Genomic DNA, 24,877 nt, shown 5'->3' with positions numbered 1-24,877 from the left:
TAACAATTGAACTACGTTGTCTAATGCACATTGGTAGGGAAAAGTAAATTTAATTTCATTAATTCTTTATAAGTGTCATTTGATAAATGAACGCTGGTTATAAAATAAATAAGTTTTTATCATTATGATCTTCATCAAGTAATTACTGTTCTACAGCTGGGCACGTATCTCCTCTCAGAATAAGAAGGATTAGTCCACCGCGCTGGTCAAGTGCGAATTGGTAGACTTTACATACCTTTGAAAGCTTTTTTTAGATTTCTCAGTACATGTACGTTTCCTCATTATGTTTTCCTTCTCTGTTTAAGCAAGTGATAATTAACTTCTGATACGCACATAGCTTTGAGTCAGAGATGCGTGCCTCGGATTTGAACCTCGAATACTAAGCTGCTGCCGTTAATAACTTTTAATCTTATTTAATAACTAACTTGTAAGTCATATCACGTAGTGTTTAATTAAAACCAGTCTGAAGTAAAACCATTTATTGCGAGCGGCCAATGCCCTAAAACCACAATGATTTTCTCAAAACAAACTTTTCGTCTGAACCGGAACCGTAACCAGAAAACCTTGGCGTATAAGGCAATTGTATACAACGGGGAATTGATATACCAGTTTTGAAAAATATACCGTATTTAATAAAATTACTTATTACTATTTTATTTATATAATTTGGCTGAATATATACTAGCTTGCCCTGCAGTAATGCTCGCTTGCAATTCCCATACGACTTTAAATAAATTATTATGTGTGACTCTAAAATTATTGTGTGTGGCACCATGAAGGTGGTAGAACCCTTTGTGATTTGACTTCGGTGGCAGTACCACGACACCTATATTTGCCTATTAACAGCAGTGCTAAGCGCAGCTGGTTTTGAATTGAAGGGAGACTTACTTTTCATCGATCGTCCCTATTTTATCCATATGGGTAACGGCATATCTGTAGCTGACCTCAGGTAATCATCTAATCTTATTTAGGATTGATTACAGATGTCCATGGGCGGCAATAGCGATTTACTATCAGATGGTCTGCACGCTCGTCTGTTATTCTTATATAAAAGAAAAGCTATATAGACCTTTATCGTTTATAAAACAGTCTTATCCAAATTATTTCTATATTCAAGATGACAAATGACCATATTTGTTATTAGAGTGGCTACGTAACTGTGAACGGCTTGAGGTAGAATACTTGTCTTATACGAAGATTGTTACAAATGTTCGCGGACCGCGGAGATATAATAAAAGCTTCCTACGACATTTTTTAGACATCAAATATATCTGGACATAACTTACGCGAAGAGATCCCTGCCTTGAAGTGCCCTGAAGTAAAATTGACTCCTGAAACGGTTTTTTATGGTCTAATATTTGTCCTAATAAACGCTATCTATTATTTTAGGTTCTTGTTCCTAAGTTACGCAATTTTCTTATTCCTAGTATGCTCTATACGAAATCGAAGCTACGGAATCACTTCGTTCTCATAATAATATAGACAGATGTATCTTATTGGAGCACTTGATTCTCGAAAAGGGCCTGGGGGCCTACCACCATCTTTTAAAAACCGTCATAGTTACGGAATGTTTTATTTCAATATTACATCAACATTATTTTGATTCGTACCACGACCTCCTTAAAACAATATTGTTCAATTCCTGCCGAGTGATATAAAATAATGAATAATTTGTCTATTCCTTATCCAAGAGAAAACGAGACATCAACACTAGAGTCGTTTCTTTCGCACCATAGTCTTGATTGTGTTCCGTCATACGCAGTTATACAGACTTACTTAATTTTGTTTGACATATACATATTATTATTAATTAAATTAAGAAAATATTTAGACACCCTTATCCAGTTTTCGAGTACTAGTTGTATAAAAGTAACTGAAATTGACATATTTTGCTTAAAAAGTTAAATTTCGTGTACAACTATTTTTAGTTGAATATATTTTAAAACGTTATTCAAGTGTAACACTATTATCCAGTGCAAAGGAACGTTTGACGTTAATCGTGATTGCAAAATTTGACATAAGTACAACATTAAATTATGATATTTTGTGTCACTTCATGGTACGAATTCGGTACAAAAGAATGAATGATTTCACACAAAACCGCTTGTTTTAATATTGTTTAAACAATCTTACTTTAACGAGATCGTGGTACGAAATTTCAATGTATGATTAAAATAATCTTGTTTTAAGAGATGGTAGTAACCCGCCTGAACAGACATGCTACTTCTATCAGCAGCGATCGACGTATTTGGAAGCTAGTCGCAGTGATCGAATGCTACGCCGCGCACACATTTGAACGGAGCAAGTAAACGCGAAAAACTCGAAACAGCATCAATGCAGTCGTTAAAACGCGTTTTTGCGTATTTAGTGTCTCTTGCGAAGCTTGACGCAATGACCGAACGCTAAACCGCGCACACGTCTGAATGGAGCAACTAAACGCGAAAAACTCGAAACAGCATCAATGCAGTCGTTAAAACGCGTTTTTGCGTATTTAGTGTCTCTTGCGAAGCTTGACGCAATGACCGAACGCTAAACCGCGCACACGTCTGAATGGAGCAACTAAACGCGAAAAACTCGAAACAGCATCAATGCAGTCGTTAATACGCGTTTTTGCGTATTTAGCGTCTCTTCGGAAGCTTGACGCAATGACCGAACGTTAAACCGCGCACACGTTTGAATGGAGCAACTAAACACGAAAAACGCGAAACAGCATCAATGCAGTCGTGATAACGCGTTTTTTATACGATGTAGCGGCTTTTCGGAAGCTTGACGTAGTGACGAAACGCTACACTGCGCTCACGTTTGTACGTCGAAATGAACATCGAAACGCGAAAAACCCGATACAGTATTAATGCGGTCGCTAAAACCCATTTTCTATCAATCATCGCAATCACGAACGTGAATCGCTGAAGCTAGAGCATGTCTGTTAAGGCTGAAAGTACGCCAAATGTGTATATCCTGTGCAGATGTTAACGAAAATTATGAAAATGATATTAGAGCTTTGAAACTGTACTGAATATTTGAAGGGATATAGGTCTAAGAATCTTTATTTCTCATAAGACTTTTACATCACTTAGAATGAGAAACTTAAAATAATTATAATTCTTATTTGTGTTCGTTATGCCTATGTGTATACACACGTTCGCATGTGCGCATGTGTGCGTGCGCATGCGTGTGTGTGTATGTGTGTATTAGAAATTAATTGTGACCTGCTTAAATTGCGAAGAAAAACATATGACGAATCCTACGCTAACAATTTAAAACGTTTTCAAAAGTGTGTGATGTCTACCAATCAACTTATGACTAGTGTGTCCTAAAGTTCTCTTGCTGAGAGGAGACTCTTGCTCAGCAGTAGGATACTAATAGGTTGAAGGCGTCCTGTAGTTAACACTAACTTTTGTACCAACTTAGTTATTCACTTGAGTGTTTAACAACAAAGTTCTTATTATAGTAATAATGATTATGTTATCTGAGGATGATATAAACAGAGATGACGTAAAAGAGAGTTTCTTATAAAAGACTTGTCATAAACATTGCTCTCTGCGCTTCTTTGCGGAATTAATAAGCTCAAGTAAAGTTAAAACGTTGTGTAATTAATATTGTTTACCTGGCAGAGGGGAATGCTTTTCGAGCGTATGTATGTATATAAATGTCTCATCATTTGACACGGTCTTCAGCCCAAATAGCATAATTGATTTTAACATGAGGTATTGTTCTCGATTGTGAAAGTCATAGCTTTATTTTTAAGCAGTGTAGATTTTTGTACAATAGTCAATATCAAAAATATCCATTATCTACAAAGACATTTAATTAACTAGTAGTAGTAGTAATTGATCAAACATGGGAGGAAAATATTAAATTAAATGTCTGTTTGACCGGGGATCGAATTCGGAACTCTCTGACAAACCGGTGCTAATGTTCAGTCGTCAGTATACTAATAATACGTAATTCTAAAACTTTACGACCGAAAACTATAGTTAGTACTCATTATGTATATTATACGCAGTTAGTCTTTACAAGACATAAAAAACCCTAAGAAGAGCAAAAATATATATTTATAGATAGATGCTGGGATGCCTCGTATAGGTTCCTTTCTTAGCGTCAATAGAACCAGAAAATAGAAGCGTTTAACATTTTAATTATTTAGCAGGAATATATATGGCGGTGGTGTCCCAAAACTTCAAAGGAGTCAAACCTCAAAGGGCTCTACCTTTAAGTTATTTTAACTAGGTTGCCTTTAAGTTACAATAAAAACAAAGTTACAGGTGTGGTGAAAGAGACGTATTTTTCAGAGGCATGCTAGCTTAGTCCTTTGGGGTAGCGGCGCATCTACGGCCGACCTCAGGTGAGAATCCATCTTACCTGGGTTTAATTGCAGATGTACATGGGCGAAAGGAGCCACTTACCATCAGGTGGACTGCATGTACATCTGCTACTCTTATAAAAAAAACTACATTACAAAAAGGCCAAAGCTACCATTCACATTAAACCACAATGAGGCTTCGACGATCCCTTGCACAAGATGTAATCTTATCAGACGTTCAAATTTTTCACAACAATACAATTGGCGTGCGATTTTTAAATTCAATCTGATATAATCTTCAATCTTCCTTAATTTCGCGACAGGGCATGGGATAGTTGGCGGGAAGACTGCAAGTGTAACGCGTATTTGATATTTCACTTGTATACCGAACACAGGAGCGCGCGCTCGTGTCGACCCGCGCGGCAGTTCCCGCGCAAAAATACGATAAAAAGTGAAAATGTATCAATGTGATATCACTTAGGAAAACCCAATTAAAATATAGATACTTTTGTTCTTTTTTTAAATTTAGTTTTAGTTTTTAGTGACTTTTTAAGTGATATTTAATTTCGCGGTAAAAACAATTCGTGAATTGACAATGACTATTTGAGGCGATAAGTGTGAATTTCAAGGCGGTTCAATTTTCGAGTCAAGGGGAAAAGTAATATCGTAAGTAATTAAACGTTTTAATAGTGGTGTGACATAGTAATTTATCCGATTATTGTGAGTAATTTATTACAAGAACTCCTTGGAAGTCGGTCGTGTATAAATAACTTTCTCGTAATGTGTTAAATGCCCTATTTATATCGCCGGTCAGTCTTTAATCGGTGTAATTTTTTAATTAAAATCGCAACTGTCAAAATGTTTTGTTAATCACTTTGCTATTTAATTTTAATTCGGAAGTCTTAACTCGAAAGTAACCTTAAATTTCAAGATGTAGGTCATTAAACTTAACTCTATATAAAAAGGAATTAATTAAAAATTAATATTATATTTATATATCCTACATATAGGTAATGTACCTATATGTAAGATATATAAATATAAATATAATATTTACGAGTACGAGTACGAAAAAAATATCTTTTAACTGTATGCCTCTTTATCTAATGTTCAAAACGAATAAACCGACTTTGATGAAACTTTCCCACAAAGATAAATAACTTTATTGGCTAGTACAGAGGGCATATAAATAAATGTGTGTGGGCGGTTAGGTTAGATACCTAAAAAAATATAAAATCCAACCAACCAAGGATAATGCGAAGATACGAGTGAATGATCGGATTAAGAATTAATTGGGGTTTCTAAAATAAACAATTTTATCCTTCTTGGAACAATTTTATCTTTCTTTACTCTGAGCGGACTCAGGGTACAGCTGTGGGAAATATTTAATTCGGTATTTTTTTTATAATTGACTTATGCTCGTCGTTAAAATAATAAATATGAATATTTGAATATAAATATAAATATTTGAAGGTTCGACTCCGGCGGCACCACCGCCACACCTATTTCTACCTAATAACAGCAGTGTTAGGCGCTGCTGTGTTCCGGTTTGAAGGGTGTGGTAGGGGAGACAGACTCTTCTGAGGCGTTCCAGCTTAGTCCTCAGGGGTAGCGGCACATCTGTGGCCGACCTCAGGTAGGAATATCTAATCCTATTTGGGGTTGATTACATATGTCCATGGGCAGCAGTAGCCACTTACCATCAGGTGGACTGCATGCTCGTCTGCTACTCTTATATTATAAAAAAAATATTCCTGCCAAAGTTCGAAATTTGACAAGTTTTGCCTACAAAAATTGACAAACTTTAAAATGTTGTAGGCAAAAGTTAGTAAACATTAATTACTCGTAGATGTAACTAATGGGCTTTAGTTTCTCTCGAATCGAAATAGATAAACATCTTAAAATTTCATAATGTACATAAATCTATAGTTGCAATGATAACAAATACAAAAAAAATAAAAAATAACATTTTGTGGTAGGGAGTCCTAGGTATGGGAATTTGACGCACATTGCCAATTATTAATTCGGTTATTCTATGATACCTATATAGTTAGTTCACGGTAACAAAAATATCGCACCAACATCCCTTCGAGAAAAACAGCAGACTTAACCATAATTTGTTTGTAACAATCCTTACCCCACCGGACATCGAACTCCGAACTCAGATAATACATCTTATGAAAATGTTTTTTATTTTTTTTTTAAAGTATAATTTTAGAAAATTATTTTATAAACACATATCAATAAATTATAGAATTCAAAATACCTGTAATCCAAAACGTACTACCACACCTATTTCTCTTTCTCTTTCTCTTATTATATTTTCAGCATTTCAATGGAAGGGTGTGGATGGTAAGTTATTGAAGGGTGTAAATTACATAAATATGAGGCATCCATCTTAGTTGTCTAAAGGCAACGCATCGATCGGTTTCAGGTAGAACCTGTTTTACATGTATGGAGTTTCTTACAGATCTTTATATCTGCTGATTTTTTTCAGAAAACCCTATCATTTGGTTCCCATAGCATGGGGCTGCATAGAAAGTATTTGGTATTACATATTAGATTTACTTAGCTTCTGCTCAATCGATGGATATTAACTGGTTTAAAATTTAGTTGCAATATTTGCCTCTCATAACAAGGCAAGTTAAATAAAAAAATGTAATGAAAAATGAGTTAGAAAAGGCAAAATAGGACTAACTTTCGAAGCCGGCCAGCACTTAAGTTATTTGGACGTTGAAAGCACCAATTTAAGTTTGAGGTCTTCCTTGGAACTAACTTTTAAATTGAAATCAAGGATTTTTTACCAAATTGTACTACGAGTATCATCCGTTTTTGTTTAAAAAATAAAGGGAGGTGTGTGGTTTAAGAATAAGTCGTGCTGTAGTCAATAAAATAAATTATAAGAAATTAAAAGAAAAAGCGACCGATGTAATATAATTCAAAGAAATTTAGTAACAAGTCCTTTAAATTAAATGAATATTGATTAAATAAATATTGTAGCAATTTAAAAAAGTACAAATCCTGTTGATACTTTTTTATGTAATAACCTAAGTCAGTAATTAAGTCACTCCTACAATAATTTAGAGGAATTAAACGACTAATTTACGTAAGGCAGTAATAGCCTAGTGGTTAAGAAACTCGGCCTCTCGATCGAAGGGTCCGAGGTTCAAATCCCAGGCACGCACCTCTGATTTTTCAAAGTTATGTACGTATTAGAAATTAATTATCACTTGCTAAACGGTGAAGGAAAACATCGTGAGGAAACCTGCATACCTGAGAGATTTATAAAAAAAAGAAATCTCGAAGGTATGTGAAGTCTACCAATACGCATTTGGCCAGCGCGGTGGACTATGGCCTGATCCTTCTCACTCTGAGAGGAGACCCGTGCCCAGCAGTGGGTTGTGATGAACAGTAATGGGTTGATGATGATGAAACGACTAATACAACGGGTAAACGGGTTATAAAGCTTTTCAAAGAATAAGACATACATACGAACGATAGAAAAACCTTTTGGCGTAGTCGGTTAAAAATTGAATTAATGAACTTTAATTAAAAGATTCAATGTTTATCTATGATAGTTTAAGTTGCATATGGCCGACGCCATTTATACTTACTTAGTTTTATAGAGATCTTCTTGAGATAGCGGATGTTCTTGCCACGGACGTGCAAGATGTGGTATGAACTTCCTTCTGAGGTATTCCCGGAGCGCTATGACATGGGGCTCTTCAAAAAAGGTGCAAAAAGAGCTCTCCTTCAAAGCCGGCGATGCATTGGCGACTCCTCTGGTGTTGCAAATGTCCATAGGTGACGTTGATTACTTTCAATCAGGTAACACGTCTGCTTTATCGTCAGGTTTAAATATAAAAAAAAATCTTGACTGTTTATAAGTACTTACAAAAATTTTCTTAACAAACTTTATCATGTAACTTTATACTCTTAGGTATTCCTTAAATGTCTTCGTTATTTTGCGTCGAGGTCATTAAACAGGCTAACAATACAAATTTCGTGTTACTAGTATCAATATAATTTAAACTATCTTACAAATACATTCCCACAAATTTCGTGCTATTTACTTAACTAATGAAATCCAAACTTTCAAATGTTCAAAATCGTCATTAAAATTTTACGATTGAATGAACTAGAAACTAATTATAAGCCTATATGTATTAAATAGTTTGTTTTGTTGTTCCGTGTAATATTCCATTCGTGTATGAAATGGTTATCCATCTGATGTTATGTAACTTCACTGAAGTACCAACATTTGCACCAAACTTTGAAAAGCTATCAGAAATCGGTTATAGACTTATTGGTACACTTAAGAATCCTTTTAAAATATAATTTGGGATGTTTTTAATAATAAAAGAAGAATACGTCTTGAAGTTCTTGCGTTCCGGTAGATAAATGAAAGAAATAAAGAAGAATTCGGTAAAAAATATGCAAATGTAATCGGCATCAGGTAGAATCCCGTTTAATAGTGATTACTGATTGAGAGGTTGACGGTATTCCATTATGCTACTTCAGTCTGATAAACTAGCAATGATTATAACAAACAAAATATCCGACTGCTTAAATATGTAGCCTTAGGATATATAATATTAAATCATTAATTTAGAAGGTGGTAGAACCCTTTGTGAACCACTCCGGCGGCACCACCGCCACACCTATTTCTACCTAATAACAGCAGTGTTAGGCGCTGCTGTGTTCCGGTTTGAAGGGTGTGGTAAGGGAGACAGACTTTTCCGAGGCGTTCCAGCTTAATCCTCAGGGGTAGCGGCGCATCTGTGGCCAACCTCAGGAAGGAATATCTAATCCTATCTGGAGTTCATTACAGATGTCCATGGGCGGCAGTAGCCACTTACCATCAGGTGGACTGCATGCTCGTTTGATACCCTTATATTATAAAAAAAAAGTCGAGGACACTCTCCTCCTCTCCACAATCTAATGCCACCTCTATGTTTAAATTCTTCAAGTACTATGAGCTAAAGAGCTTGCCAAAGAATGAGATATACGGTCAAAAAAACCTCCGCAGTCGGATAGAAAAAACCTCTCTGCATCCCTTTGCTCCTAGTACATAAAAATAAATTTACTAGGGAAAATATCGAATGTCAACATAATATGAGTAGGTGATGTGTTTTGAAGCTGTTGAAATTTTATTTTTATGTCCTGACCGGAGACGCCGTTAACCCTGCGATTATTATGCCCTTTTTATAGCCAATGAAGAGATGTGCCTGTTTTTTTTTGATAGCACAAGGACACGGAATGTTACTTGTTTTTGATGGAAGAGGAAACCCAAATTCGATTTTTATCCTGAAACCCTTTGAGGTATTTATTTCTGTAAAGTCATGTTTGTCCCTTTTTTAAATAATGGTAGAACCCTTATTAGTTCGATTCCGTAGGCACAAATGCCACAACTATTTCTGCCTCATCAATGTAGTGTTAAGTGCTATATGTTTTGTTTTGAAGGGTGTGGTTTATCTGAGGCATTCACATCCTCAGGCATCTGTGCTCGACCGCAGCTAGAACTCTAATCTTATCTGGAGTTTACAGATTGATTTCCACGGACAGCAGTAGCCATTAACAGCAGGTGGATTGCATATTCCTTATTTCTATAAGATTTTTTTTAGTATAATATATACAAAAGATATATTAATAGTTCAGAGTTTCAGATGAAATTTTACACAGGAATTTTCTGTTTCGTGCGCCATATTTGAACTATACAATATTTTTTTTACTTTTACTGGCATGTTGATATTACTTTTTATTCCACATGAATTTTCGTGGATGAATAAATAATATATATATTTTTTAATAAATACATTTATTATTATACCTTTGATAGTATGATATTTTTCGAATAGTACAAAGTATTTTAATATCAAGATTCCTAACTTGATTTATATGCACGAAGACAACTGTATGATGCATTTCCTGTCCCGGGAAACAAACATACATATTTATTTATGATTCCATTTGCTTAACATAACTCAAGAATGTACAGATTTGTATTCAATATTTAAATTAAAACAATTTTACCTAGTAACCAATGTTATTATGTGAATATCAATTATTTGGATTACATATTAAAATTCACGTTTCTTTCTTTTCTCTTCTTCTTCTTTAAATTTATTTATTGATAAATTCTATTAATTGTTAAAAATCTGAGTGTACCTACTATTATACTATTATGCAAGTAGTACAACCCAAATTGTCAAAGGGAGGTTACACACACACACACGAGGAGTGTCAGTAAGCTAATATATTAGATACAGTTTATGCCGGTGATCATTGTCAACTATCTTTGGCGATGGGTGGTGGATGGATGGCATTCGGCAGCAGTTGCTGACAGGCGGCGACAGTCAGCGGCAGTCGCTGGTGGTCATTGGCAATAATAGTCGCTTGAGCTGTCGCTCGTGCATCAGCCCCCTTAGTAATTCTTCGAAATAGGAACTATGTTTGAACACATTGAACGTTTAATTTCGAAGTTGTCGATGTGCATTGGTACATTAAGCATTTCAATTGAGCCCTCAGGCAGCAATATGAACCAGTAATTGATTTCAAATCGAGTTCAATTTGTAGTAGGTGTTGGTTATAGACTATTTCTAGAATCAATTTAGTAGAATAAACATATATAAATACGGGTAACGGATAAATATAGTTATATTATGCAATGTAAGATATATTTTATGTGTCAGAGATTCATAATGTTTTCGAAAGTAGAAACTATGAAGTCCTGAAAGTATGTAGAAACGACGAAATAATCACAAATACTTTGGTGATTATTTCGTCATATAGGTTATGATCAGTTATAGTCCGCGTGAAAACTGCTAGTCCACTCTGAATATAGAAATGGATCGCGTCGCCATAGAAAATTGTATGACTACCTGCTCGGAACAACCTCAATCGGACTAGCAGTTTGGCGATAACCATAATTTTAAACCAGTTGGGAATTTAAATCCCTGTTGATTGAGCTGAAGTTTTGCATACTTTCGGTTTAAATGAACGCATGATAACAAGTGACATACTAAATCATGGCGGACGACCCAATATGGTGGACCAATTATTGTTAACTACCCCGTGATATGGGTATCAAATGAAACGGTTTTTTGAGAAGAATACGTAAAACAAAGTTATGTTACCACAAAAGTTTGTGTGTAAAAGTTTTTCAATATTAATTTATATATCTTAAGAGATTTAAGTGATATTAGCCCTTATCGACAATATTGGACGTAAACTTTAACGGGCGATAAATAATACCGAAAGGTCAGTTCGATAAGGCCTTCCTAATGGGAAAATACAATTTTTATATTGCCTACGTGTTTTCTATTCTTGGATGTTTCAAATTACGTGATGTTTCGTGACACCAATTTGACATTTCGTTCATTTTTGAAGTAAATACCTAAATATGTTTAAGTGTTCATATATTTTGGTTATTAAGTTAGTAGACAGGTAAAAAGATAAATAAAGGTATAAGAAATGATGAAGGGTTTTGACAGTCATAACCAATACTAAAATTAAGTATGACATTACAATTGACACACTCAACGACAAGTGTACGAACACGCAGAACGAAAATAGAAGTTTATAATTAATAACATATCTGTAGACAGGAATCTGGAATCAATAACATCACAAATTAAAATATTCTTGTAATTTTATTCAAAGTAACGAATTTAGTTCATACATGTTGAGGGCGTTTAAATCCAGACACCTCTGAAGTCTGCATACTACACAAGAGAACATATAATATTTTCAAAGGCGTCTACGCTATAACCTAATCCGCATTTAGTTGAGTTGGCTCTTATCCTGTCAAGGGAAGACTTGAGCTCACCAGCTGTTTATTCATTTTACTGCGTTTATCACATTTTAATATATAGGCTATAAGGTGTGATGGCTGCTAAAAACAACGCAATATAGGTATTCCCGAAATCTATTTGGAAATCACTAGTCGGAAAATAACGTAAAAGCTAGCGAAATAGTGGATTTGCGGAGTCTGCCATCCGTGAAATATGGTTTCTGCATGATTGTTTATTTAAAAATTATTTAGAAAAACCTTTTCAAATTTAAAGATAGTTGTAAAGACGCAAGTTTTGGATATTTTGGATCTTCATTAAAATTAAGTACTGAAGTCCTCATCTTTGAATATTGTATAGCTTGCTTCTGTTGAAATAGACGATGGGCAATATTTACACCATGTCAATTCATTTAATAAATTGAAAGTGTTTTATCAAAATTTATTCTAGTTCTAAAATGTATAGTTTGTACTAATAAATAATATCTTCAAAATATCTGATAGGTATAGGGTCAATGTTGTATGTTCCGGACGTCACAAATCATTGACCGGGATAACCTCTTACAAGGTAACGAAACAGCAGGTTTGCCTAATCTTACCATCCGTGAAATATGGTTGGTATGGAAATACATATATCGTTGGTTATATCTATGTTATGTAATTGAATGGAAAATAAAATTTAAAAAAATCAAAAATCACCTAAGTCGAATATTTAAACACAATTCTTTATTCAGAAACAAATTCAGTAATGTCGAGGATATCTTTACTTTACGATACACCATAGTGAACTATTTTGAAAATTTCTGCTTCCATATCCATAAGGAATAATAAATGCCAGACAAAAATAACAATACCAAGTAATGCAACCCAATACGTTCTGAACGTCTGTTCGCGAGTCGTTGAGTGGGATAACGACTTATAAGTTAGCGAAACAATGGGTTTGCCGAATCTTGCGATCCGTGAAATATGGTTTGATTCTTACTTTGTTTGTTTCTTTAAATATGAAAGAAATAAGTAAACTTTTGAAAGTTATTTCATTTAAGGTTATAGGAGTAGCAGACGAGCATGTAGTCCACCTGATGGTAAGTGGCTACTGCCGCCCTTGGACATATGTAATCAACCCCAGATAGGATTAGATATTCATACCTGAGGTCGGCCACAGATACGCCGCTACCTCTGAGGATTAAGCTGAAACGCCTCGGAAAAGTATAAAGTGTAAAGTTTCAGCTTACCTTTAATGAAATAACTTCCACATTATAAAATTACGCAAAATTTAAATGGTAAATTCCTTAAATTAAATGGTAAAGTACATAGGAATATACACACACGTTTTAAGACTTCTTATAATTATTAACTGTGGCATTATAAATGGCAAGGGATTTTTTGGGTTTATATAAAAAATCACCAGACAGAAATAAGCAAAACCCAGCAACGCAATGCAATATGTTCTGGATATCTGTTCGCGAGCCATTGAGTGGGATAACGACTTATAAGCTAGCGAAACAATGGGTTTACCGAATCTTGTCATCTGTGAAATATGTTTCGCAGTTTATTATTTTTTGAAGTGATAAAATTAAGTAACCTTGATTTTTTAAAGTTACTTAATTTAAAGTGAGCACACGGTCGTTTATTCATGAACCATTGGTCGGGATAACTAGTTAAGTGCCAGTGAAGTAACCGTTTTGCCGAGCGTTGCCATTCGTGAAATATGATAAAAATTTTGTGGCTGTATTTATTTGAGAATATATCTTCCATCCATCCATCCATCAGCCTTTACTAGTCCATTGCTGGACATAGGCCTCCCCTAGTCTGCGCCACTCCGACCGGTCTTGGGCCGTCTGCATCCAGCGGTTACCCACCGTCCGCTTCAGGTCGTCAGTCCACCTGGTCGGGGGGCGTCCTGTACTCCTTTTGCCGAGACGTGGTCTCCATTCGAGGACTTTCCAACCCCACCGGTTATCGGTCTTACGAACTATGTGGCCAGCCCATTGTCGGTAACTTTCGTTCGCCTACGGATTTCCTCGTTACGAATTCTGTCGCGTAGGGAAATACCGAGCATAGCTCTCTCCATAGCTCGCTGAGCGACTTTGAGTCTATAAGGCTCACAGTGAAAGACCACGTCTCGTCTCGAATAAATCTTAGTGATATTGTTGTTCGCATAAATATCAAACATAAACAGAAATTCTCGACAGGAATAAGCTATAGCAACTGTTATATGTTTCGGGCGTCTGTTCGCGAGCCATTGGGCGGGATAACAAGTTAAAAGCCAGCTAGGCAATGGGTTTGCGAATCTTGCCATCCATTTGCCAATATAGGCACTTTCAACTATAATTTGGTTTATGTTCTTCAAGCAGACAACAAAAGGAATTTGATTTCAAATATATCTGATTTCTTGAACAAAAGGGTTTATAGTATAATAATTAAAAAGGTTAATATTCAAGTTTAGCATTTTTTTAAATATTTAAAAATAGGTTAACGTTGATTATTACTTACGATAAATAATCGTAAATTATAAAAATATATCGCCAATATAAAGTAAAGTCATCCTTTTGAGGCAGTGTCTAAATGTCTTATTCAACGAAATTTTTACTTGCCAAACTTACTTATCTTTTTGTGCCTTTGAGATAGTAAGATGATATTATGAAGGTTAAAATAAATGGCCCCTCTTCTTTTAATATGAGGAGCTGCAATTTCAACGTCTTGAGGGATTACTCGAATTGAATATTGCATGAAATGAATTCAGAATGACATATCATTCCCATTTTCATAAACCAGTAGTAGACCGTGATTTTATAAACATGGATTTTAATATTTATAATAGGAGCAGACGAGCATGCAGTCCACCTGATGGTGACTGGCTATTGCCACCTATGGATAGCTGTAATCAAACCTGGATAAGATCAGATTTCTACCTGAGATTGGCCATATGCGCCGCTTCACCTGGGGACTAAGCTGGAATTCCTTGACAAAATGTATCCGCCTTTCATACTCTGCAAACCAGAACACAGCAGCGCTTAACACTGCTGTTATGTGTAACCCCTTTTCCAAGATGGCACCCGAGGGACAAGAGTAGGATTTAGCTGCATGCAAACCCGCCCTTGATTTTCAAAGAAATAATTGCGCAAGATGGAACACATTGAAAATAGTGAAAGTTCTGTCTAGAGCGAAAACAGTCTATATCGGGGAATCAAACTTACATCATCTTCTATGAGTCCAAACAATTTTTCATACGTCTAAAAGTATTTTAGGATAGATTACCGCCCTCATATACAGAAGTAGGGCTATTTTAAAAGGTCTTAAGAAGTTTTGGTCATTTAGCAAACTTAAGTGGCAAAGTTTTGACCCGCGACCCAGGATTCTTAATGGGGTAGCATGGGATTTTGTTTTAACGAATTTGAATATTCATGGTCACACCGAAGTGTTATTTCAGGGTGTTAGTTGTAAAGTTCCATGGAATGGCATATTATGGGGTCCTTAATATCCCATTTTGTGATAATTATATTCTTATTTTCAGCGTGCATTTTGTGAAGTTTGTTAAGTTTTTAAAGGTGTCTGAAGAATCAACCAAAACTTGTCCGGGACAGTTTTTTAAAAATTTTGAAGTCTCAATCATCCAAGTGATGATCAGTTTGGATTGGATCGCTGATGAGTCAGCGCGGCTAGATAGCGATTAAAGCTGTTTTCTGTCTAGGAAGATTCGCTCCCAGTAATGTACCTAATAGTAATGAGTTGATAGGGATACCTATTTTCATAACTCAGTGGTACAAACTTTCTCCCGTTTACAATCATGAGTTTTTTTATCTACTTACGTCCCAAGTCAGTTCAGTCTCATTTATGATTAGAGATTAGTTTTGTAGGCGGTAGAACCTTTGTGGCGCTATTCCGGACTTGCTCCGATTTCTACAGTATAAAAAATTCTATATGTATAAAGTTGCTATCAGTTATTAAGTGATCCAACAATACCCTCGGAACAAAATTTATATCGCTATGAAGCGAAATATCAAAAATATTTGTCTTTTTATTGATAAATTTCTGCGAATGTCCTTGTTCCGTCGTATGTAGGGTGTACGTAAATTTATGGCGAAAAATATATCATTGTGTCCTGTCTGCCCAGTGATGAAGGTGAGTGAAGGAAATCATCGTGAGAAGATTTATTTAAAAATAATCTCAAAGGTGTGTGTAATCCACTAATTAGCACTTGCCCATGGACTATGATCCTCAGAGTAAACCTGTGCCCAGCGGTGGAATAGTAATAGGTTGAAGACGACAATATTCGTTCAAGAGATTTTGGATAGAGCGGATACAGTTCATCCCACAATTACAATAAAATAACAATAATGAATAGTGTTGTCGTTATCTCTAATATTTATGCCTGTCTCATATTATATGCATATTCTCATTACCCAAGATTCACTGGCAGAATTTCTCAACATAAATCCATTAAATATGCCGTTTATACTCAAATATATTATAGTAACGTAAATTATTTAGAGTTAATCAAAATGATTGTTATTTTTGTGTTATGTAGAAACACAAGCTTTTTTTTTTATAATATAAGAGTAGCAGACGAGCATGCAGTCCACCTGATGGTAAGTGGCTACTGCCGCCCATGGACATCTGTAACCAACCCCAGATAGGATTAGATATTCCTACCTGAGGTCGGCCACAGATGCGCCGCTACCCCTGAGGACTAAGCTGGAACGCTTCGGAAAAGTCTGTCTCCCTTACCACACCCTTCAAAACGGAACACAGCAGCGCTTAACACTGCTGTTACTAGGCAGAAATACGTGTGGCGGTGGTGCCGCTGGAGTCGAACCACAAAGGGTCCGACTCCGGCGGCACCTTCCAATTACATGACGGTAAGCAGGTTATGAAAAGTTAATACCTTGTAGCTGTGTTGTGGTACAAAACGTGTTGTGCGGTAGAGTGACTTTCATACATACTCGTAGTGTCTCTTGTGTATGTTGTGGTTGCCATGTGCCGTCTCCCAGTTATACTACACTGTTCATTTGAATAGAAAAATGTAGTCCGTGTGAATATCTATTTTCATACAAATTTGCATCTATTTACACAGTTATTGTAGTATTGTCGTGGCGTGGTTGCACGTGTGTATCGAGACTTAGGTTATCAATACACTGTTTTTATATTCAAACAAGCTGACCCGGCAAACGTTGTATTGACATATAAATAAAAAAATGTTAAGGTAAAGTTACCTATTTCCGCGGTATTTTTACCAAAACTAGAAAGAGCGTCAGATATTAGGCATTTACTACGCCTTAATAAGGAATTACATAATTTTATCAGAAGCTTTATTATCTGTACTCTTGAAATAGACTCGACATTTTACGATTAAATATTGATTTAAATGTGTATTTAAAATAAATATGAACCAAGTCAGAAAACCCTAATTCCGATGTAAAAATCCTTATTCCGATGTATTTGGTTTCTAATTCCGAGTATACAAAATAAGGGAGTGAAAGAGATAGAACGACTGCTACATGGTGTGTAAAAATAAATGTTATTTTTTGAATTTAGTTTCAATTTTGATTTAATTTTTTTTTTATTTAAAGAGTAGCTTTATCAAAAGTGTTCTTAGCTATGATAAAAGGGAAGCTGCCCAAATAAAACTTTTTTACGGTATAGTTTCTTGACTCGTTAATTTTACTAATGTATATCATGTATTTTTTTAAACTGCAGTTGATTCGTGTATCTGCAATACTATTTTGGACATTCTTCTTCGTGTACTTTATACCCCTAGTACCTATTTATTATCGTACACCAGAAATAATAATAATATGGAATATCGTCATCCGGTTTATAGAATTATTTCGTTTTGAGTAATTTAATCAAATGAAAACGTCGTAAAATGTTCTAGTTCTTATTTAAATATCTATAAAAATCGTATGACAATGTTAATTCTTCATTAATTAGGATTATGTGAATTACTTATACAAACGATAGATGTGTTCTTAAAACCGATGAAAACTTTAAACAACCTGTATAGTATTTTGCGGTTATGCCGCGGATTAATGTGCCCATATAACCTAATTCCGATTTATATACATCGGAATAGCGTTTCATAACTAAAAATCACGTTTCCAAATTCCGATTATTAATTAATAACAGACTTTTACACAATTTAAAGGCAGATAGGTGCTTTATTGAAATATGTACATAATAATATACAATACTTGTTCAATATTACATTGATATCTGGATGAACTTCATTTTCTCTCTTTAGTTGTCCCATAGAAGAAATTAGGAAAGTACATAAATAGGTCATCTTTGATATTATATAATTAGGTAATGCAGTACAATGCAGTACCTCGGAAAATGATTTCGATACTAATTGAGTATTCAATTTATCAAATTCGGAGCAAGACGTGCTTATTCATAAAAACAACTACAAAAATTGAAATTAAAAACAAGTCTATGAAATTGCTATTCCGTGGTATACCTCGGTTTAAGGGACAGCCCAAAATATTTGGCACCTAATGCCGCTGTATTTTTAAACTTATTTTTACTATTATCTGTTAAGAAATAAGCAAAATATTTAAATGTTATCGATTCCATATATAATCAATATAATGTTTTCATCCAAACACTATCCCACACATGCATATTTATTGAAAAAATCTCTATTTGAGAAATCGTGACATTCACGTGCAAGAGGCCCAAAATGTATGAAGCATGCGTTTGATGGAGGCACTAATGCAAAACTATGCGATTATTTAAAAAACCATACACATAATACTATTACGATAGCCATATGACAATAGAGTGATAAATTTTCTATTAAATAACATACCTTTCAGTAAAAATGAGTTGGTAAATAGTTTATAAACGCCGTTTTTGTAAATACCACGGAATTTGGTGCCAATTTCAGAACCCCTCGGCATTAGGTGACTTTACCTTAAAGGTGAACAACACTTATCACTTACAGGTATGAAAAATAAGTAGTAGCCGATTCTCAGACCTACTGAATATGTATATAAAATTTGGTGAAAATCGGTAAAGCTGTTTCGGAGGAGTACGGTAACTAAAATTGTGACACGATAATTTTATATATAAGATTTATCAAAATTTTAAGTCAAAAACGGTTTAAACAATAATTTTGCAGTCCACTACCGAAAGGCTGCATGAAGTATAAGTTTGTTTCACAAGTAACTTATTGTTCGAAAACTGACACGGCACTACTCTGCACTAAAATTGAACTTTCTATTTTAAAAATTCTTTACTTTCCAATTATTGTTTAAAAAGGTTAACTAGCTAAAATTGGAGTGCATATTTTTGTTTCTATTTCTAAAGGTTCTATGGGCGCAAACATTTGTGTTTAAATACTCATACGAGTAAAAACTATAAGTATTTTGAATAGAAAGAGGAAATTTAACTTATGATTGTTGGCTATAAATTGAAGTATTACTATTTTTAATTAATTTCCTAAAGGAAAGAGATTACTTGTCAGAGATTACTTGATTGTCAGTTTAGTCTTCAGGTGAGGGTTTAATCATGTTCGAGGAAAACCTCTCATGATAATATTTATATTATTTCAATGTAAAGCAAGACTTTCAACAACATATTCACTGGCTTTACAAAACAGTGATAGCCTAGTTCTTCCGAATCCCAGGCTCTGATTTATCAAAATTATGTGCGTATTAAAATTATCTGTCATTTGCTATAACGGTGAAGGAAGATATCGCAACGAGGCCTACATGCCAGAGAGTTTTGGAATAATGTTCTCAAAGGTGTGAAAGTCTACCAATTCGCATTTGGTGAGCGGCAATGGGCTATGGTCTGAAGCACTCCCACTCTGAGAGGACGGTCGTACCCAGCAGTGGGATAATGATGGGTTGACAAGGATTCAAGATCCATTGAAGCTATTGACTAGCCTGTGATAGGATAAGAATTCTTTACTTTATGAATTATCAAGAAACATAAAGTTTTAAAAATAACATTAATTTTATTTACAGTTTAATTAGTTACGTTTCATGGTATTGTATTGTATCGTATCGTACCTACAATACCTTCTTGTAAGACAACTACAGGTAGATTTAAATTGAAATTGAATGTTTACGCTAATCGTATTCCTAAGGTACCCAATTGTCATTAATGAAAACACGTTCTAACTGGAAGCGTGCCTTTAAGATGGTAATTCTATTCTGTTAGAGCTAAATTGTAACATAACAGTTCAATTTAACTTGTATTGTATCAAGGTATAGTTTCCTTAGCAGTAACATTCATAGAATTAAATAAAATAAATAAAATAAAAAATTAATTTGGAGGTGGTAGAACCCTTTGTGGTTCGACTCCGGCGGCACCACCGCCACACCTATTTCTGCCTCATTACAGCAGTTTTAAGCGCTGCTGTGTTCTGGTTTGAAGAGTGTGGTTAGGGAGATATAATTTTCCGAGGCGATCCAGCTTTATCCTCAGCGGTAGCGGCGGTAGCGGCGCATCTGTGGCCGACCTCAGCTAATCCTATCTGGGGTTGATTACGGATGTCCATGGGCGGTATTAGCCGCTCACCATCAGGTGGACTTCATTCTCGTCTGATACTCCTATATCATATATATATATATATATATATATATATATATATATATATATATATATATATATATATAAAAGATATAGAGATTATATATATATATATAAAAGAAATAGATTTGATTTAGAACTTTTTGTTGAAATCAGGTTTCAATTTAGTAGTAAATTGAAAAATATATTTTTTCCCTTATAAGCTTGACTAATGCAGTTCTAATTTCACGATTATGGAGTGTATACTAGGCAAAGTCACGTATTGGGCTGATCTTTTGATAAAATAACGTAATAAAGCCAATAAAAATCGATTAAAAAACTTTTATGAAACAAAGATTCCAAGTTTGTCTCACAAATAACAAACAATTCAAGTCTTATACGACGTAACCAACTCAATCTGAAGAATCTCACACACTCAAGAGAATCGAAATAGATATCTGTACCCTTACCATGAGTTTTTACGTTTTGACAAATATGACTGTTTTGGTATTTATTTACGTATTTGCCTATACTATTTCCAATCAGCGCCCCTAGCGAATTGTATCAGAACTATAGTGTCCGTAACATAACATTAAATGTCTAAATTGACAAATGGCGCTTTATGTTTTGTCTCTCTTTTTTGCGAACATGTGAGATAGCCAAAATGTCTTGAGCACTTAATTATTGTTACGTTTACTCAGTCTACTAAGAAAACGGAATAGAATAATGGATTGAGTAAACGTAACGTAAAATTGTGGGATGTTTTGAAAACTGAAGGGTACAGTACCCTTACTATGAGTTTTTACGTTTTGACAAATATTTTCCCATACTGTTTCCAATCAGCGCACCTAGCGGATTGTGTCAGAACTTGAAAATTGTATACGCCAATACGTAAACATATACCAAAACAGTCATATTTGTCAAAACGTAAAAACTTATGGTAAGGGTACTGGTCTAGAAACTCATTTCTTGGCGGGATGAAGTGAAATCGTAGAATTGAGTAATGGTGGTACACTAGTTATAAATGAAAAATTGGTCCTGAGACCGCACCCGAGAGATTTGACCGCGACTCACGGTGATAGAGGGCTGTGAACTCACATTTAAGGTTTTTGATGAGATTTTTACTGAGTTTAGTTTTATTTTATACTTACATACTTTTCAGCACGTGAGGTTCATATTAATAGGAATAAAATAATCCAGAATTGGGAGTGTTGTGATCTCGCACCATTTGATGGTTTTGATTTTTTTTTTAAGTTTTGCGTTATTTTATAGATACTTATTTTTATGTTTGTGTATATTAATATTAAGTAAGCAGGCGAATACAGACTCATGCGAGTTTCGTTTACTATTCCTTTAATAAAATTATAATTATAGGATTAAAGATTAATGGATACCGGGTAATTTACATATAAGATGAACATCTTAGTCTTCAGAAACGGCTGACTGTGGCTGGCTTCATGTAAAACTCCTGTTCTATATGGAGTTGGTTGCAGATGTCTAATTTCCATCATCACCATGCACCATCAGCATTACCAATGAAAATAAAAACATCCTATTGGTGGAGTTGACATAATTGTAATAAAATTGGACGTGAATTGATAACATTAAACGAAAATCAAATAGTTTTGTTAACAGATGTGTTTCTCATCTATAGCTAAGCTTCGTCGTACGTACAACCACAGTATATCCTTATACTGTGGTACAACTCTTATTGTTGTTTAGAAAACACCCATGGGGTCTACCACCATCTTTAAACAACCGTCATAGTTCAGGAAAGATTTATTTCATTATTGTAACATTATTTTGTTTTTACCACGACCTCCTTAAAACACTATTTGGAATGTATGATTGAAATAATATTGTTTTAAGAGATGTTAGTAACACCCCTGTTGTTTATAAGAAGTCATCACTAGAGCTGTATATCACAGGAATTCTTACAGCCACAGAAGTGACATGACGTTGAACCACAATCGTACGTTAATTCTTCAAATTGATAGCGACAATAAAACCTGTGCGTCAAACAGGATGGGCGTGTGTCAGATGATAAAGGACAGAACTTTAACCTCTATTCCACCTTGTATTATAAAATGTATTAGCTTTTGTAAGAACCAAGCAAATAATCTGAAACATTGTTATAATACCTACACAGTTTGCAGTCGTCGCATTGGACAAAAGTTTTATCTTTGACAAAAAACGAATTAGTTTTTGTAGGGATCAACGGAACAATGTAAAACGGTGTAATACTGTGTAAAGTGTGGAGTTTTCTTTAATACTCATGACAAACAAAAGTGCCTTTTGTACGGTAATAAATGTTGTAAATAATAGAAATAAAACACGTAATTATTTTTTTATTTATTCGTGCATTATTTAAATTAAGTCGGCCGAAATCTCCCGCCGGGCTAGATGATCATACCCAGGGAGCGGCCGTGCCCCGACAGTCTATTTCTACACCTATTTCTGCCTAATAACAGCAATGTTAGGCGCTGCTGTGTTCCGTTTTAAAGGGTGTGGTAAGGGAGACATACTTTTCCGAGGCGTTCCAGCTTAGTCCTCAAGGGTATTTGCGCATCGGTGGCCGACCTCAGGTAGGAATATCTAATCCTATCTGGGGTTGATTACAAATGTCCATGGGCGGCGGTAGCCACATACCATTAGGTAGACTGCACGCTCGTCTGCTACTCCTATATTATAAAAAATATATACATTCATACAGGCTGATCCAATAGCAATTTTATCAATAAAAAGTTGTCCTTAAAATTGCCATGTATAGAAATACAAATGCAGGTGTATCATAATATCACGTGGTATCGCTGTGGGCGATATAATGAGGCATAACGATAAATCATTATGGGGTATTACGTACACAACATATAACGAATTCGGAAAAATGTACGCACGCAATTTTAATGGAACTCGAGAGCAGTCGGTGCTATGACGCGTGGTAAAATTAGGGATGTGACATCGAGTAAAAAGTAATTAATTAATAATCGTTTTTTTTTTAATTAAATATAAATTGATTTCAAATAAAAGTATTGTTTTTAGAATTATCAAATTATTTTTTCTAGCAAAGTGAACTACTGAACTAGCTGACAAAAAAGGTTATAAAGAGTCCCTGAACTTTGACGGCGTAAACTATCTGTCCGAAATTTGATTCATGGAAAATCCGCGGACTGCATCATTTAAATAATCGTTTTTTAAATATATTATTATTATTTAAAAAAATCGACATTTTCGATTATTCGACATAAATATTCGATCATTATAAAAACGGACTATTTTTCACATCCCTAATCTAAATCCCGAAGATTTATCTCAGTTACACAACCTTCAATTTGTTTGACAGCGACAGGGTAAGCTGTTCAAATGTTAAGGGTGATAATGATGCTTTAATGTCAGTAAAAACTCCGCGGCGTGCGTAGATCGTAACAGTTACTGCTTTAGTAAGGAGGTTGGGCGATGGAAGATGCATGGGTAGTAGTTTTTTTATAACGAGGGGGAAACCTTGAAAAGGTACCCGGTGCCGTGGGAGCAACACGGGGTTATGTGGGGTTCTTACCGCACTAAAACCCCCCCGGTGACCGTCCTCGACGCTGCGGTGAGGACTCCGGGATCTCCCTGACTACATGATGGTCCCGGATGATCTCGGGACTATAGGGACAGTATGGGTAATCCCTAGTATCTCATCATGTATGCTTCTGTGATCTGGAAGACACGTTAAGCCTCTAATCCCCGTTGTTATGATTAGTCAACTGTAAAAAGCAGGGATACCCTAGTAGTTAAGAAATTCGGCCTTTGATTAAGGGGTCTGAGGTTCACATCCTAGACACGCGCCTCTGATTTTTCAAAGTTATGTGCATATTAGAAACTAATTATCACTTGCTTTGTGAAGGAAAACATCGTGAGGAAATCTGCATACCTGAGAAATCTTAAACAAAAGTTTTCGAAGGTATATAAAGTCTGCCAATTCGCACTTGGCCAGCGCGGTGGACTATGGCCTAATCCTTCTCATTCTGAGAGGAGCCCTGTGCCCAGCAATGGGACAGTAATGGGTTGATGATGATGATGATGATGTTGATGATGATGAGTGAACCGTTAAACTGATTAAACTGAAAGCTGGTCAATCATATAAAAGAACCTTGTCTGTGAACGTATTACGGAGTTGAAAATTAGTTGCCAGTAATTTATATTCTACCAATTTTGTACTGAAGCAATGTGAAGAATGGTCTATATTTCAACCTTTTGAGAGCGACCCGTGCTAAGCAGTAGGA

At 35.1% G+C, this 24,877-nt stretch overlaps 1 protein-coding gene across 3 annotated transcripts in view; it reads left to right on the top strand.

Moving 5' to 3' along the window:
• Window positions 1-4,695: 4,695 nt before the first annotated feature.
• Window positions 4,696-24,877, top strand: part of NGR-A26 (neuropeptide receptor A26) — a 150,847-nt gene continuing 130,665 nt past the window's right edge. For all 3 annotated transcript variants that reach the window (XM_073084468.1, XM_073084467.1, XM_073084469.1), the window contains exon 1: window positions 4,696-4,969. The gene's annotated coding sequence lies outside the window, so the exon portion shown is untranslated. The remainder of the gene's footprint in view (window positions 4,970-24,877) is intronic.

This window comes from Epargyreus clarus, unplaced genomic scaffold (assembly GCF_041222505.1).
Source record: "Epargyreus clarus isolate Ecla_fem2 unplaced genomic scaffold, WU_Ecla_fem_2.2 ptg000021l, whole genome shotgun sequence".
NCBI classification, from domain to species: domain Eukaryota; kingdom Metazoa; phylum Arthropoda; class Insecta; order Lepidoptera; family Hesperiidae; genus Epargyreus; species Epargyreus clarus.
The sequence above is the reverse complement of the archived record's forward strand: the minus strand, read 5'-3'. Positions and strand labels throughout refer to the sequence as shown.